Consider the following 14,966-nt stretch of genomic DNA (forward strand, 5'->3'; position numbering starts at 1 on the left):
AATTTAACTGGTTTAAGAGAGGCTAATGGAAAAATTTGAAAACATGAAGAGGTCAAGAGCCAGGGGAGAAATACAAATGGTCAATAAACATCCTAATAAATGTTACATTTTACAGTAATCAAAATTGCTAATGCAAACCCGAACAATGAGATTTCATTTTTTGCCCATCACATTAGTAAACACTTTTAAAAAATATAATGCGGGCTTCCCTGGTGGTGCAATGGTTAAGAATCCGCCTGCCAATGCAGGGGACACGGGTTCGAGCCCTGGTCCGGGAAGATCCCACATGCCATGGAGCAATTAAGCCCATGTGCCACAACTACTGAGCCCACATGCCACAACTACTAAGTCTGCACTCTAGAGCCCACGAGCCACAATTATTGAAGCCCACATGCCTAGAGCCTGTGCTCCACAACAAGAGAAGCCACCGCAATGAGAAGTCCGCGCACCACAACAATGAGTAGCCCCCGCTCACCACAACTAGAGAAAGCCTGCAGGTAGCAACAAAGACCCAACGCAGCCAAAAATAAATAAATAAAATAAATAAATTAAAAAAAATATATATATATATATATATATATATATATATATATATAAATATATATATATAAAATGGGCTCTGACCTGTAGGTTTTCACATGTGAGATTCTGAGGGAGGCACACACACACACTAAGTGCTCTCTCTGGGTAGGTACTCAGGTAGGGTTTGTACCTCCTTGCAAGTCCTGCTTAGTTGGCCTCACTAGCACCTCACTCTGGGTTCTGGAGTCATCAGCACCTATCTCAGCTGAAGCACTGAAAGGACTCTCATTTAGCATACTGTATACCACCTCCAATGCAAGGAGGTCACCCCTGGTTTACAGATGTCAAAAGTTAAGTCTTTAGCAGATGAATGGATAAAGAAGATGTGGTCCATACATACAATGGAATATTACTCAGCCATAAAAAAGAATGAAATAATGCCATGTGCAGCAACATGGGTGGATGTAGAGATGATCATACTAAGTGAAGTGAATCAGAAAGAGAAAGACAAATTTCACATGACATCATTTATATGTGGAATCTAAAAAATTGATACAAATGAACATGTTCTGTAAATGAACAAAAACAGACTCACAGACTTAGAAAACAAACTTATGGTTACCAAAGGGGAAAGGTGGCGGGAGGGATAAATTAGGAGTTTGGGATCAAAATATACACACTACTATATATAAAATAGATAAACAATAGGATGTACTGTATAGCACAGGGAACTATATTCAATACCTTGTAATAACCTACAATGCAAAAGAATCTGAAAAAGTAGGTGATTAAATAGTTAATCCCACTAGGGGATTGTAAGTAGAGAAAAAATTATGGGAGACTCCCATAAGTTAATGATCACTCAAGAAAGCAGGTTTTACTTAACCAAAAAACCAAGTAGGCTTGCTTAGCGAAAAATCCATGCAACAGAAGCATGAGACATGCCCGCAAACAATAAAACAATGGTGGAATGAGACCCACACCCTGCCCAGTGAGTTCAGTAAGTTAATGATTCCTAGGACATGCTCCTATGCACACATGAAAAACAAAAATATAAGGAAAAGGTAACATTATACTAAAACCTGAGATGATTTACCATATTTTAGTATACGTCACTGCCTTTTTGCTCATTTCCATTGCGCCATGACAGTCCCAGCTTGACCACGTAGGGACAAAAAACTCCCCCGCTTGACATGGAGGAAGAGCTGGTGATGGAAGCTTGACATCTACTCAAGAATGAGGAGGAAGGTGGTCTTCCTCCCCTCCCCACTTTTCCTTTGATTATAAAACTGTAGCCCACTAAGTTCTCAGCGTGGCATTCCCTTGCCCGCTTGCTTATAAACCTCACAAGTGTCCTATTGTGATAAATCACTTCTTATCTATCATTTTGCCTCTCACTGAATTCTTTCTGTGCTGAGACATAAAGAACCGGAGCTCCTCGGAACCCCCCGAGACACATTTCTGCAGTTTCAAAACTAACACAACATTGTAAATCCACTGCACTTCAATTAAAAATAAAATGAAGTTTCCAGGAAACTTCTTACACTTTCTAAGATCACACAACCAGTCTACGGCAGGGCGTGGATCTGAACCAACAAATGTTTGACTTCAGGTCAAGGTCTTGGCACCCCACTGCTGTTGTCTTAATAAAAGGGCTTTCAAGATGGTTGGACTTAAAAGGAACCCCATCCCCTCCCAAGGCATTCCCTTAGCTAATTGATCCAAAAAATGGGGCTGGGCGTATTCCCTTCCCCCCCACACAGTCTACCCCTCCCTAGGGCCATCTGGGCTGGGCCTAGGAGGAGGCACTGTGGGGTCTGCAGAAATTTACGGCCAGCAGATCTCCAGCACAGCCCAGAACCCTGCACCTTAGCAGCTCCCATCATCTCAGAGTGGGGAACAGCAGAGTCCATATGCCTCACTCTCCTGACAGATGTGAGGAAAGCACATTGTAAGCACCAAATATCAGTCTGTGTCTACAAAAGTCATTATAAACATCACCGGGAATGAGAGAAAAACAAAGCATCTCTATTTATAGCGTAGGAAAGAGGGGGAAAAAAACCATCCTTCCAAACATATGCTTAATCACACTGCTGTACTAGGAGGGGGAAATCACCTGTAAATCTTTCCTTTGTGGCTGATATGAAGCTGATCATCTTCCCTTTGGAGATGGATGTTTACGACTCTCTAATGGCTGCGGGAGAAAGCAGGGCCCTGCATTCCTGTGCCAGCCCACTGGGACGCACATCAAAGCCACTTTGTCTAAACTGGGACACGCCCAGGCAACCGACCCAACCCCACCCCTTTTGGATTCTCTTTCTCTTTTTGTGGAATCTGTAGTAAGCTCCGCAGCTGACCTCAGAGGTCACCCACAAGCACTTTCCTGTTTGAAACTTGTTCCGCAGGCCACGTTTCCACCAGCTTTGAGTCATTATCCTCCAGCCCTGACATCTACACCCCTGTTAGATGAAAGAGCTCTACCATGTCCGCCATCCTGAACACAAAGGCGGCAGGGTTTTTGTTGTTGTTTAGATGTGTGTTCAGTTTTTAAAAATAAAAACCTATGTTGTACTTTTTTCTTATTACAAAGGCAATACCTGTTTATCATAAAAATATTCAAACAGTGCAGACAAGCAGAGTGGAGAAACAAAAAGCACCCATTATTGCGTCCAAGAATAAGCGCAGGGAGCGTGTTGGAATACATCTTTCAGACTTTTTCCTCTGCAGAGATCTATCTGTCTAGTGTTGCAAAAGAAGATCACACTGAACATCCTGGTAATGAACTTGCTTTTTCATTGGGCCCTATGTTGGGAACATCTTTCCATGTCATTAAATATTCTGTATGCTTTTTTTTTTTTAATATTTTGTAATATGAACCACGTTTGGTAGTTTTCATGTGAATATAAAAGCAATTCACACTTAAAATTTCATCTCCTTTGCCATTGCTTTCCTGGGTGTGTTGAGGAAATACCATGGCTCAATCAGAAGAAGGCATGCTTGATTTTTTTCCTTCTGAAAAACAAGGACATTGCTAATGCTCTCTTAAATCCTAGGAGCTATGACTACCTGGTTTGGAGAGCTTCACAACACCCTGGTGCAAAGATGTTCCCCTCTCTGTGTGTCTTCAAGTCAAATCAGAAGAAACCCAAGATCTTGCCACCCTCCCCATCCCTGCCCCCACTGCCATATTGGAAGTGATGCTGGTTATCTTCCTGCTGGGAAACCTGCCTCCCCAGGAACTACTACAGGAAGTGCAAATCTCAGAATCACAAATCTTAGGAAAAAAGAGTCAGCCCAACTTCCCCACCGACTGGGTAAGCATCGGGGTCCACCCTGCCATCTATTACCACTGCTGTCTTTGCTTCTCACTGTGTCCTTCTGGTGCTCCAGGGACAACAGTGCTTCTGGATCATTGGTGGTGATGCCAACCCTAGGTTCAGTCCAGCTTCAAGCATGGTATCGACTGTCCTGGGAGGGAGGATGCCTCCGCTCTCTCTACTGCAAGGGCAGCTCCAGATGCCTCTCACTTAGTATCCAGGGCCTTGGCATTTTCACTCCTGCAAGAGCTGTTTCTACCATGGCTTCAGCCAGGGGAACCAAGTCAGAAATGGGTCAGGAGCCCATCGCTTGCCAAGCAAAACAGCTGTTTATTCCATTTTTCTCTCATACGGATCCACAGCCACATACCTGGCACCCATCATCTCCCTTTTCAACACTGCAAGTATTAAAGATTTCCTCCACTCCCCTTCTGTTCAGTAGTACACTGGGGTAGTGATGGAAGGATTCAGACCCTCAAAACCAAGAAACCCCAGACAGCTTCACCTCTTTGACCGTGGAATATGAACATTGCTGGCTTTCTGCTTTCAAAACAATAGAGAATGGTAACATCAAAGGAGATACCAGATGCCCTTCAAGAGTCCAGGGGAGAGAGAAGTCTCTTTATGCATAATGGGGGAGGAATAATTTCCCTTCCTCACCTTTTATTCTCTAACCCAAACACAAGCCAGGGAAATATTTAGCGTGTCTTGCTAGAGCAGTGAAAAATAAAACCCTAGCTAAGCTTTAAGTGGGTCACCCTGCTACACAGCAAAATTAATCTTCAATGGATCGCTCCCTCTGTCTTTAAATGAACAATTATTGTTTTTAGAGAAACTGCCTGGTGCCATGATAAAAACTCTGGGGTTGGAGTCAGAAAACCCAAGTTGTCCTTTCCCTGCCTCTTACTACCATGTGACTCTGAATCAAGTATTAAACTCCCTGAAGCCTAATTTCTCTCTCTGCCTAAGATCGGACTTAGAGTGAAACCTTAATACTCAAAGTCTGTTAGCCAAGAGTCCCTGTCTCCCTGGACAGTGCTTAACGGTTCACCAACAACATTTGCCAAGGCAACTTATTTTTCTGTGCATCTTTATTTTATAATTTCCAGGGAAAAACCCCTGAAAATCCCAATGCTTGCTCAATACGTGGGAATCGTTAAAGTACCCTAGCTAGGTAACACAGTTGATTTACTATAATTTACTAATGTCTCTGAAATTCAGTGTCCTCAACTTTCATGATAACTAGCACAAATTCTATAGGCTGGGCACTAGTCTAAATGTTTAGGTATATTAACTAATTAAAATTTTACAACTACAACTCTGTAAGGTAGGTCGTATTATTATGATCATCCTTACAGTTGAGGAACTGAGCCATAAGAGGTTAAGTGATTATCCCAAGGTCACACAGCTAAGAATTGGCAGAGCCAGGATTTGAACCCAGGCAGCCTCAATCCAGAGTCCATATTCTTCAGTGTATGTCACACTACCTCTAGCTCTGAGATGATGGAATGGTGAGTCAGGCTTACCTCCTAGGATTGTTGAAAGGATTAAATGTATACAAGACACTGTAACTCTCACACATGAAGTCCCCAAGATATGAGTCAGTATTACTATTTTATTATTTTCTAGATGAATCTAATAAAGCATTGTGATGCTAGTTGAAAATTATTAAAACTGTATGGCAACAAGGAGAAATCCAGCTATCATACAATACATAGTGAATTAAAGTGAAATACATAATTTGTTCTGGTTGTGCCTATGTCAAAATATGTTCACATTGTGTAACTGTATCAGTCAGTTACTGCTGCATAACAAACAACAAGCACTTATTCCTCATATGTCTGCTACTTAGCTATGGATCTATGTTTTCAGACTGGGCTTACCTGGGCGGCTTTGCTGCGGTCCAGCTGGGCTTATGTCCCTGATGCAGGTTGGACTCAGGTCTGCTCCTCACATCTGTCCTGGGGCTCAGGCTGAAGGGGAAACACCAGCTGAGGGGAGCTCTTCGTGTGGCAATGTCAGTGGTACAAGAGAGCAAGTCCAACTGCACAAGTGCACTTTAAGCCTCTGTTCACATCATCACATCCCACTGTCAAAGTAAATCAGGGACTTCCCTGGCAGTCCAGTGATTAAGACTCCACGCTGCCACTGAAGGGGGCAGGGGTTTGATCCCTGGTCAGAGAACTAAAATCCCACATGCCACCTGGCGCAGCCAAAACAAAAACAAAGTAAATCATGTGGCTGAGCAAAATAAGGGCATAAGAAAGTGCACTTCACACCGCATGAGACCAAAGTAAGTCACACGGCTAAGTCCAACATCACCTGAGCAGGGAAGCATACTTCTCCCCATGGAAGTGGAGGTTAGGGAGTAAATACTTTTAAACAATAATCTGGGCTGGCCAAAAAGTTCGTTCAGGTTTTTCCATAACATCTTACAGAAAACCCCAAACGAACTTTTTGGCCAACCCAATACTATAAGAAAGACCAGATAGAAACAGAAAAAAACTGAGAAACATGATTAGTTTGGTGATATTGAGAGTCAGTATTTTTGTCTTCCTTTTTCCCCAAAATAACATTTACTATTTTACTGTCTTTGAGATTGAAGGGAAAAAAAAATAAAATAAAAGGAAACTTCAAGAATCAGTCCTAAAAGAATAGGCTGGGGATTAACAGGTACAAACTACTATATATAAAATAGATAAACAACAAGGACCTACTGTATAGCACAGGAAAATATATTCAATATCTTGTAATAACTTATAGTGGAAAAGAATCTGAAAAATAATATTAATATAATACAGTATAATGAAATATATGTATATGTGTATAACTGAATCACTTTGCTGTACACCTGAAACACTGTAAATCAACCATACTTCAATTTTTTTAAATTTAAAAATAAATAAATTTTTAAAAGTTAAAAAAAAATAGGTAGAAAGGAAAGACTGTCACTAAGTAACCTTTGTTCATTCCTTCAACAAACTCTCGCAGAGTCCTCCTTTGCACAGGTAAATCTAGCCCCTGTCCTCAAGCAGCTCACAGTCTAGCAAATGAGAGATAATGATAAAGATGATGATGATGATAATGATAATAATAGCCAACATTAAGTGGCCCATAGCCCAGGTGCTGTGTTAAGCCATTTACAGGGTATAATCTGTAATCCTATTGCAAAGCTCTACGAAGGAGGTTCTGTGAAAATCTATTTTACAGAACAGAACCTGACTCAAGGTCAACCAGCCAACATGCAGCAGAACTGGAATTTCCACCAGGCAGCCCAGCCTCAGGCCCTGCACTCTTCAGCACTTCAGTTCTCATTCACTCGGATCCCCTAAACTGTGCCACACCTATTCCTTCACAGCAGACCCTCTCCCTATCCCTGGATTAAAAGATTACTAACACAACACGCCCTCAGCTCGGAGGTTTGGCAAACACAAAGCCTGTGCATATAACCAACTAGATCTCACAGGTAGGTGTGGGCAAAGGGTGCCAGCCTTCAGTAAAGAAACTGGCTTTTTGGTAAGCTTGGAGAAGACATGAAGGAAGGTTCATTTTCTAGATTAATAGGGGCTGAGTACATCCACTGAGGGTGGTGACTGGCTTTTCTCCACCTCATATGGAAATGATAAACATAAGGGCTTGCACACAGCATCAGGGAACCAGGTGAGGCAAAAGTGAACATTTCCAGATCACAAGGACCTTTTTATGGAAAGAGACTCCCAAGGGGAGGGAAGATCCCTTTCCCAGAGGCGGGGTGGTAAAGCAGGTCAAGCAGGGAGCAAAATGCAGACGGACAGCTGGCCTCAAACAACACCCTGGAATTCAGCAACTCTTCTGTCAGGTTGTTTTTCTTCCTCTCTTTCTTGAGACCACTTTCAGAATGTGCCAGTCAATAGAGGTTGAGTCAAACACCAAAGCCCATTTTGACCACCTGACTATTTCCTCCTCCTTGATTTCCTCACCTTCCCAGACCACCCTGGAGTCTGCTCTTGGGCATTCTTCCTCTAGGAGGGCAGTGAAGGAAGAACTAGCCGCCCCTCCACCCATCCCTCAACAAAAAACAAGAACACAAGAGCCCTATAAACACTGGCATCGAACTCAGCTACTTCAACGACAATAACAATATTTCATTACTCAGTAGCTAAGACTGAGAGTGCCAATAAAAATACAACCAACAACAGACTGTTTGATGAATCAAGTAGGAAAGAACTTATTTGTTTGTAAGTGTCCAATCCAACCCATCATAAATGACCTGACAAAAGGAAGGGCTCAATGTAAGCTGCAGGAGCCCATCCAGAGAAATCCCACACAGAGGCTGCAGGCAGCTCCCTTTTCTTAGAAATAATGGCCAATCACATTAAGTACAAGAACAGAAAAATCAGAGTCCGACTCTCCCCATAAAACTGGGTCACTCCTCACTGGAGCCAGCTCTGGGTAACACTTATCTCCCAGCCAGTTCACCTGATTAACAACCTGTGGGGTTTTCACCAATGGGTTTCCAGCTGTATCAGCCCTCACATGACTGACAGGAGGGAAAATAAGAGATTAAAAAGGTGCTTCAAGAAAAAAGAAAAATCTTAAATAAACAACCTAAACTTACACCTAAAACAATTAGAGACAGAAGAACAAAAAACCCCAAAATTAGCAGAAGGAAAGAAATCATAAAGAGCAGATCAGAAATAAATGAAAAAGAAATGAAGAAAACAATAGCAAAGATCAATAAAACTAAAAGCTGGTTCTTTGAGAAGATAAACAAAATTGATAAACCATTAGCCAGACTCATCAAGAAAAAAAGGGAGAATACTCAAATCAATAGAATTAGAAATGAAAAAGGAGAAGTAAGAACTGACACTGCAGAAATACAAAGGTTCATGAGAGATTACTACAAGCAACTCTATGCCAATAAAATGGACAACCTGGAAGAAATGGACAAATTCTTACAAATGCACAACCTGCCAAGACTGAATCAGGAAGAAACAGAAAACATGAACAGACCAGTCACAAGCACTGAAATTGAAACTGTGATTAAAAATCTTCCAACAGGGGGCTTCCCTGGTGGCGCAGTGGTTGGGAGTCCGCCTGCCGATGCAGGGGGCGCGGGTTAGTGACCCGGTCCGGGAATATCCCACGTAACGCGGAGCGGCTGGGCCCGTGGGCCATGGCCGCTGGGCCTGCGCGTCCAGAGCCTGTGCTCCGCAACGGGAGAGGCCACAACAGTGAGAGGCCCGCGTACTGCACAAAAAAAAAAATCTTCCAACAAACAAAAGCCCAGGACCAGATGGCTTCACAGGTGAATTCTAGCAAACATTTAGAGAAGCGTTAACACCTATCCTTCTCAAACTCTTCCAAAATATAGCAGAGGGAGGAACACTCCCAAACTCATTCTACGAGGCCACCATAACCCTGATAGCAAAACTTGACAAAGATGTCACAAAGAAAGAAAACTACAGGCCAGTATCACTGATGAACATACATGCAAAAATCCTCAACAAAATACTAGCAAACAGAATCCAACAGCACATTAAAAGGATCATACACCATGATCAAATGAGGTTTATCCCAGGAACACAAGGATTCTCCAATATACACAAATAAATCAATGTGATACACCAGATTAACAAACTGAAGGATAAAAATCATATAATAATCTCAATAGGGCTTCCGGGAAGATGGCGGAAGAGTAAGACGCGGAGATCACCTTCCTCCCCACAGATACACCAGAAATACATCTACACGTGGAACAACTCCTACAGAACACCTACTGAACACTGGCAGAAGACCTCAGACGCCCAAAAGGCAAGAAACTCCCCACGTACCTGGGTAGGGCAAAAGAAAAAAAGAAAAAACAGAGACAAAAGAATAGGGACGGGACCTGCACCAGTGGGAGGGAGCTGTGAAGGAGGAAAGTTTTCCACACACTAGGAAGCCCCTTCGCGGGTGGACACTGCGGGTGGCGGAGTGGGAAAGCTTCAGAGCCACGGAGGAGAGCACAGCGGCAGGGGTGCGGAGGGCAAAGCACAGAGGTTACGGCACAGAGGATCGGGGCCGACCGGCACTCACCAGCCCGAGAGGCTTGTCTGCTCACTGCCTGGGTGGGCGGGGCCGGGAGCTGAGGCTCGGGCTTCGGTCAGAGCGCAGGGAGAGGACTGGCGGCGTGAACACAGGCTGAAGGAGTTAGTGCACCACGGCTATCCGGGAGGGAGTCCGGGGAAAAGTCTGGACCTGCCGAAGAGGCAAGAGACTTTTTCTTCTCTCCTTGTTTCCTGGTGCGCGAGGAGAGGTGATTAAGAGCGCTGCGTAAAGCAGCTCCAGAGACGGGCGCGAGCCGCGGCTAAAAGCGCGGGCCACAGAGACGGGCATGAGACGCTAAGGCTGCTGCTGCCGCCACCAAGAAGCCTGTGTGCGAGCACAGGTCACTCCCCACACCCGCCTTCCGGGGAGCCGGTGCAGCCCGCCACTACCAGGGTTCCGGGATCCAGGGACAACTCCCCCGGGAGAATGCACGGCGCGCCTCAGGCTGGTGCAACGTCATGCCGGCCTCTGCTGCCGCAGGCTCGCCCCGCACTCCGTTCCCCTCCCTCCTCCCGGCCTGAGTGAACCAGAGCCCCCGAAATCAGCGGCTCCTTTAACCCCGTCATGTCTGAGCGAAGAACAGACGCCCTCCGGCGACCTACACGCAGAGGCGGGGCCAAATCCAAAGCTGAGCCCCTGGGAGCTGTGAGAACCAAGAAGAGAAAGGGAAATCTCTCCCAGCAGCCTCAGAAGCAGTGGATTAAAGCTCCACAAACAACTTGATATATCCTGCATCTTGGAATACATGAATAGACAACGAATCATCCCAAATTGAGGAGGTAGACTTTGAGAGCAAGATTTATTATTTCTTCCCCTTTTCCTCTTTTGGTGAGTGTGTATGTGTATGCTTCTGTGTGAGATTTTGTCTTTATAGCTTTGCTTTCACCATTTGTCCTAGGGTTCTATCCGTCCGTTTTTTTTTTAACTTTATTTTAATAATTTTATTTTATTTTACTTTATCTTCTTTCTTTCTTCCATTCTTTCTTTCTTTCTTTCCTTCTTCCTTCCTTCTTTCTTTCCTTCCTTACCTCCTTTGAAAACGAATCATCCCAAATTGAGGAGGTGGACTTTGAGAGCAAGATTTATGATTTTTTCCCCATTTCCTCTTTTTGTGAGTGTGTGTGTGTATGCTTCTGTGTGAGATTTTGTCTGTATAGCTTTGCATCCACCATTTGTCCTAGGGTTCTATCCGTCCTTTTTTTTTTTTTACTTTTTTCTCTTTTTTTCTTAATAATTTTTTTATTTTAATAAATTTATTATATTTTATCTTACTTTATTTTATTTTACTTTATCTTCCTTCTCTCTTTTTTTCCTTCCTTCCCTCCTTCCTCCCTCCCTCCTTTCTTTCTTTCTTTCCTTCTTTCTTTCTTTCTTTCTACTTCTACTAATTCTTTCTTTCTACTTTTTCTCCCTTGTATTCTGAGCCGTGTGGATGAAAGGCTCTTGGTGCTGCAGCAGGAGTCAGTGCTGTGCCTCTGAGGTGGGAGAGCCAACTTAAGGACACTGGTCCACAAGAGACACCCCCAGCTCCACATAATATCAAACGGCGAAAATCTCCCAGAGATCTCCAACTCAACACCAGCACCCAGCTTCACTCAACAACCAGCAAGCTACAGTGCCGGATATCCTATGCCAAACAACTAGCAAGACAGGAACACAACCCCACACATCAGCAGAGAGGCTGCCTAAAATCATAATAAGTCCACACACACGCCAAAACACACCACCAGACATGGACCTGCCCACCACAAAGACAAGATCCAGCCTCATCCACCACAACACAAGCACTAGTCCCCTCCACCAGGAAGCCTACACGACCCACTGAAACAATGTCAGCCACTGCGGACAGACACCAAAAACAACGGGAACTACAAACCAGCAGCCTGCAAAAAGGAGACCCCAAACACAGTAAGATAAGCAAAATGAGAAGACACAAAAACACACAGCAGATGAAGGAGCAAGATAAAAACCAACCAGACCAAACAAATGGAGAGGAAATAGGCAGTCTACCTGAAAAAGAATTCAGAATAATGATAGTAAAGATGATCCAAAATCTTGGAAATAGAATACACAAAATGCAAGAAACATTTAACAAGGACCTAGAAGAACTAAAGATGAAACAAACAATGATGAACAACACAAAGAATGAAATTTAAAATACTCTAGATGGGATCAATAGCAGAATAACTGAGGCAGAAGAACGGATAAGTGACCTGGAAGATAAAATAGTAGAAATAACTACTGCAGAGCAGAATAAAGAAAAAAGAATGAAAAGAACTGATGACAGTCTCAGAGACCTCGGGGACAACATTAAACGCACCAACATTCGAATTATAGGGGTTCCAGAAGAAGAAGAGAAAAAGAAGGGGACTGAGAAAATATTTGAAGAGATTATAGTTGAAAACTTCCCTAATGCGGGAAAGGAAATAGTTAGTCAAGTCCAGGAAGCACAGAGAGTCCCATACAGGATAAATCCAAGGAGAAATATGCCAAGCACATATTAATCAAACTGTCAAAAATTAAATACAAAGAAAACATATTAAAAGCAGCAGGGAAAAACAACAAATAACACACAAGGGTATCCCCATAAAGTTAACAGCTGATCTTTCAGCAGAAACTCTACAAGCCAGAAGAGACTGGCAGGAAATATTTAAAGTGATGGAGGAGCAAAATCTGCAACCAAGATTACTCTACCCAGCAAGAATCTCATTCAGATTTGATAGAGAAATTAAAACCTTTACAGACAAGCAAAAGCTGAGAGAGTTCAGCACCACCAAACCAGCTTTACAACAACTGCTAAAGGAACTTCTCTAGGCAAGAAACACAAGAGAAGGAAAAGACCTACAATAATGAACCCAAAACAATTAAGACAATGGGAATAGGAACATACATATCGATAATTACTTTAAATGTAAATGGGCTAAATGCTCCCACCGAAAGACACAGATTGGCTGAATGGATACAAAAACAAGACCCATATATTTGCTGGCTACAAGAGACCCACTTCAAACCTACAGACACATACAGGCTGAAAGTAACGGGATGGAAAAAGATATTTCATGCAAATGAAAACCAAAAAAAAGCTGGAGTAGCAATTCTCATATCAGACAAAATAGACTTTAAAATAAAGACTATTAGAAGAGACAAAGAAGGACACTACATAATGATCAAGGGATCGATCCAAGAAGAAGATATAACAATTGTAAATATTTATGCACCCAACATAGGAGTACCTCAATACATAAGGCAAATACTAACAGCCATAAAAGGGAAAATCCACCGTAACACATTCATAGTAGTGGGGAATTTAACACCCCACTTTCACCATTGGACAGATCATCCAAAATGAAAATAAATAAGGAAACACAAGCTTTAAATGATACATTAAACAAGATGGACTTAATTGATATTTATAGGACATTACATCCAAAAACAACAAAATACACATTCTTATCAACTGCTCATGGAACATTCTCCAGGATAGATCATATCTTGGGTCACAAATCAAGGCTTGGTAAATTTAAGAAAATTAAAATTGTATCAAGTATCTTTTCCGACCACAACGCCATGAGACTAGATATCAATTACAGGAAAAGATCTGTAAAAAATACAAACACATGGAGGCTAAACAATTACTTAATAACGAAGTGATCATCGAAGAAATAAAAGAGGAAATAAAAAACTACCTAGAAACAAATGACAATGGAGACACGATGACCCAAAATTTGTGGTATGCAGCAAAAGCAGTTCTAAGAGAGAAGTTTATAGCAATACAATTCTACCTTAAGAAACAGGAAACATCTCGAATAAACAACCTAACCTTGCACCTAAAGCAATTAGAGAAAGAAGAAAAAAAAAACCCCAAAGTTAGCAGAAGGAAAGAAATCATAAAGAGCAGATCAGAAATAAATGAAAAAGAAATGAAGGAAACGATAGCAAAGATCAATAAAAGTAAAAGCTGGTTCTCTGAGAAGATAAACAAAATTGATAAACCATTAGCCAGACTCATCAAGAAAAACAGGGAGAAGACTCAAATCAATAGAATTAGAAATGAAAAAGGAGAAGTAAGAACTGACACTGCAGAAATACAAAAGATCATGAGAGATTACTACAAGCAACTCTATGCCAATAAAATGGACAACCTGGAAGAAATAGACAAATTCTTAGAAATGCACAACCTGCCAAGACTGAATCAGGAAGAAATAGAAAATATGAACAGACCAATCACAAGCACTGAAATTGAAACTGTGATTAAAAATCTTCCAACAAACAAAAGCCCAGGACCAGATGGCTTCACAGGCGAATTCTATCAAACATTTAGAGAAGAGCTAACACCTATCCTTCTCAAACTCTTCCAAAATATAGCAGAGGGAGGAACACTCCCAAACTCATTCTACAAGACCACCATCACCTTGATACCAAAACCAGACAAGGATGTCACAAAGAAAGAAAAATACAGGCCAATATCACTGATGAACATACATGCAAAAATCCTCAACAAAATGCTAGCAAACAGAAAGCAACAGCACATTAAACGGATCATACACCATGACAAAGTGGGGTTTATTCCCGGAATGCAAGGATTCTTCAATATACGCAAATCCATCAACGTGATACACCATATTTAAAAATTGAAGGAGTAAAACCATATGATCATCTCAATAGATGCAGAGAAAGCTTTCGACAACATTCAACACCCATTTATGATAAAAACCCTGCAGAAAGTAGGCATAGAGGGAACTTTCCTCAACCTAATAAAGGCCATATATGACAAACACACAGCCAACATCGTCCTCAATGGTGAAAAACTGAAAGCATTTCCACTAAGATCAGGAACAAGACAAGGTTGCCCACTCTCACCACTCTTATTCAACATAGTTTTGGAAGTTTTAGCCACAGCCATCAGAAGAAAAGGAAATAAAAGGAATCCAAATTGGAAAACAAGAAGTAAAGCTGTCACTGTTTGCAGATGACATGATACTATACATGGAGAATCCTAAAGATGCTACCAGAAAACTACTAGAGCTAATCAATGAATTTGGTAAAGTAGCAGGATAC

The 14,966-nt window shown here is 42.1% G+C and overlaps 1 protein-coding gene across 8 annotated transcripts in view; it reads right to left on the reverse strand.

Moving 5' to 3' along the window:
- GADL1 (glutamate decarboxylase like 1) overlaps positions 1-14,966 on the reverse strand; it is a 687,722-nt gene that overhangs the window by 539,000 nt on the left and 133,756 nt on the right. For 6 of the 8 annotated variants that reach the window (XM_079933917.1, XM_079933916.1, XM_079933915.1 and 3 more), the window contains one exon: positions 5,723-5,812. The exons of 1 other annotated variant lie outside the window; for it this stretch is intronic. The gene's annotated coding sequence lies outside the window, so the exon portion shown is untranslated. Of the gene's footprint in view, positions 1-5,722; positions 5,813-9,896; positions 9,959-14,966 lie in introns of those variants that run through there. One more of the 8 variants, XM_079933920.1, reaches the window with a different exon arrangement.

The sequence above is a fragment of the Stenella coeruleoalba genome (assembly GCF_951394435.1).
Source record: "Stenella coeruleoalba genome assembly, chromosome: 10".
Classification (NCBI taxonomy): domain Eukaryota; kingdom Metazoa; phylum Chordata; class Mammalia; order Artiodactyla; family Delphinidae; genus Stenella; species Stenella coeruleoalba.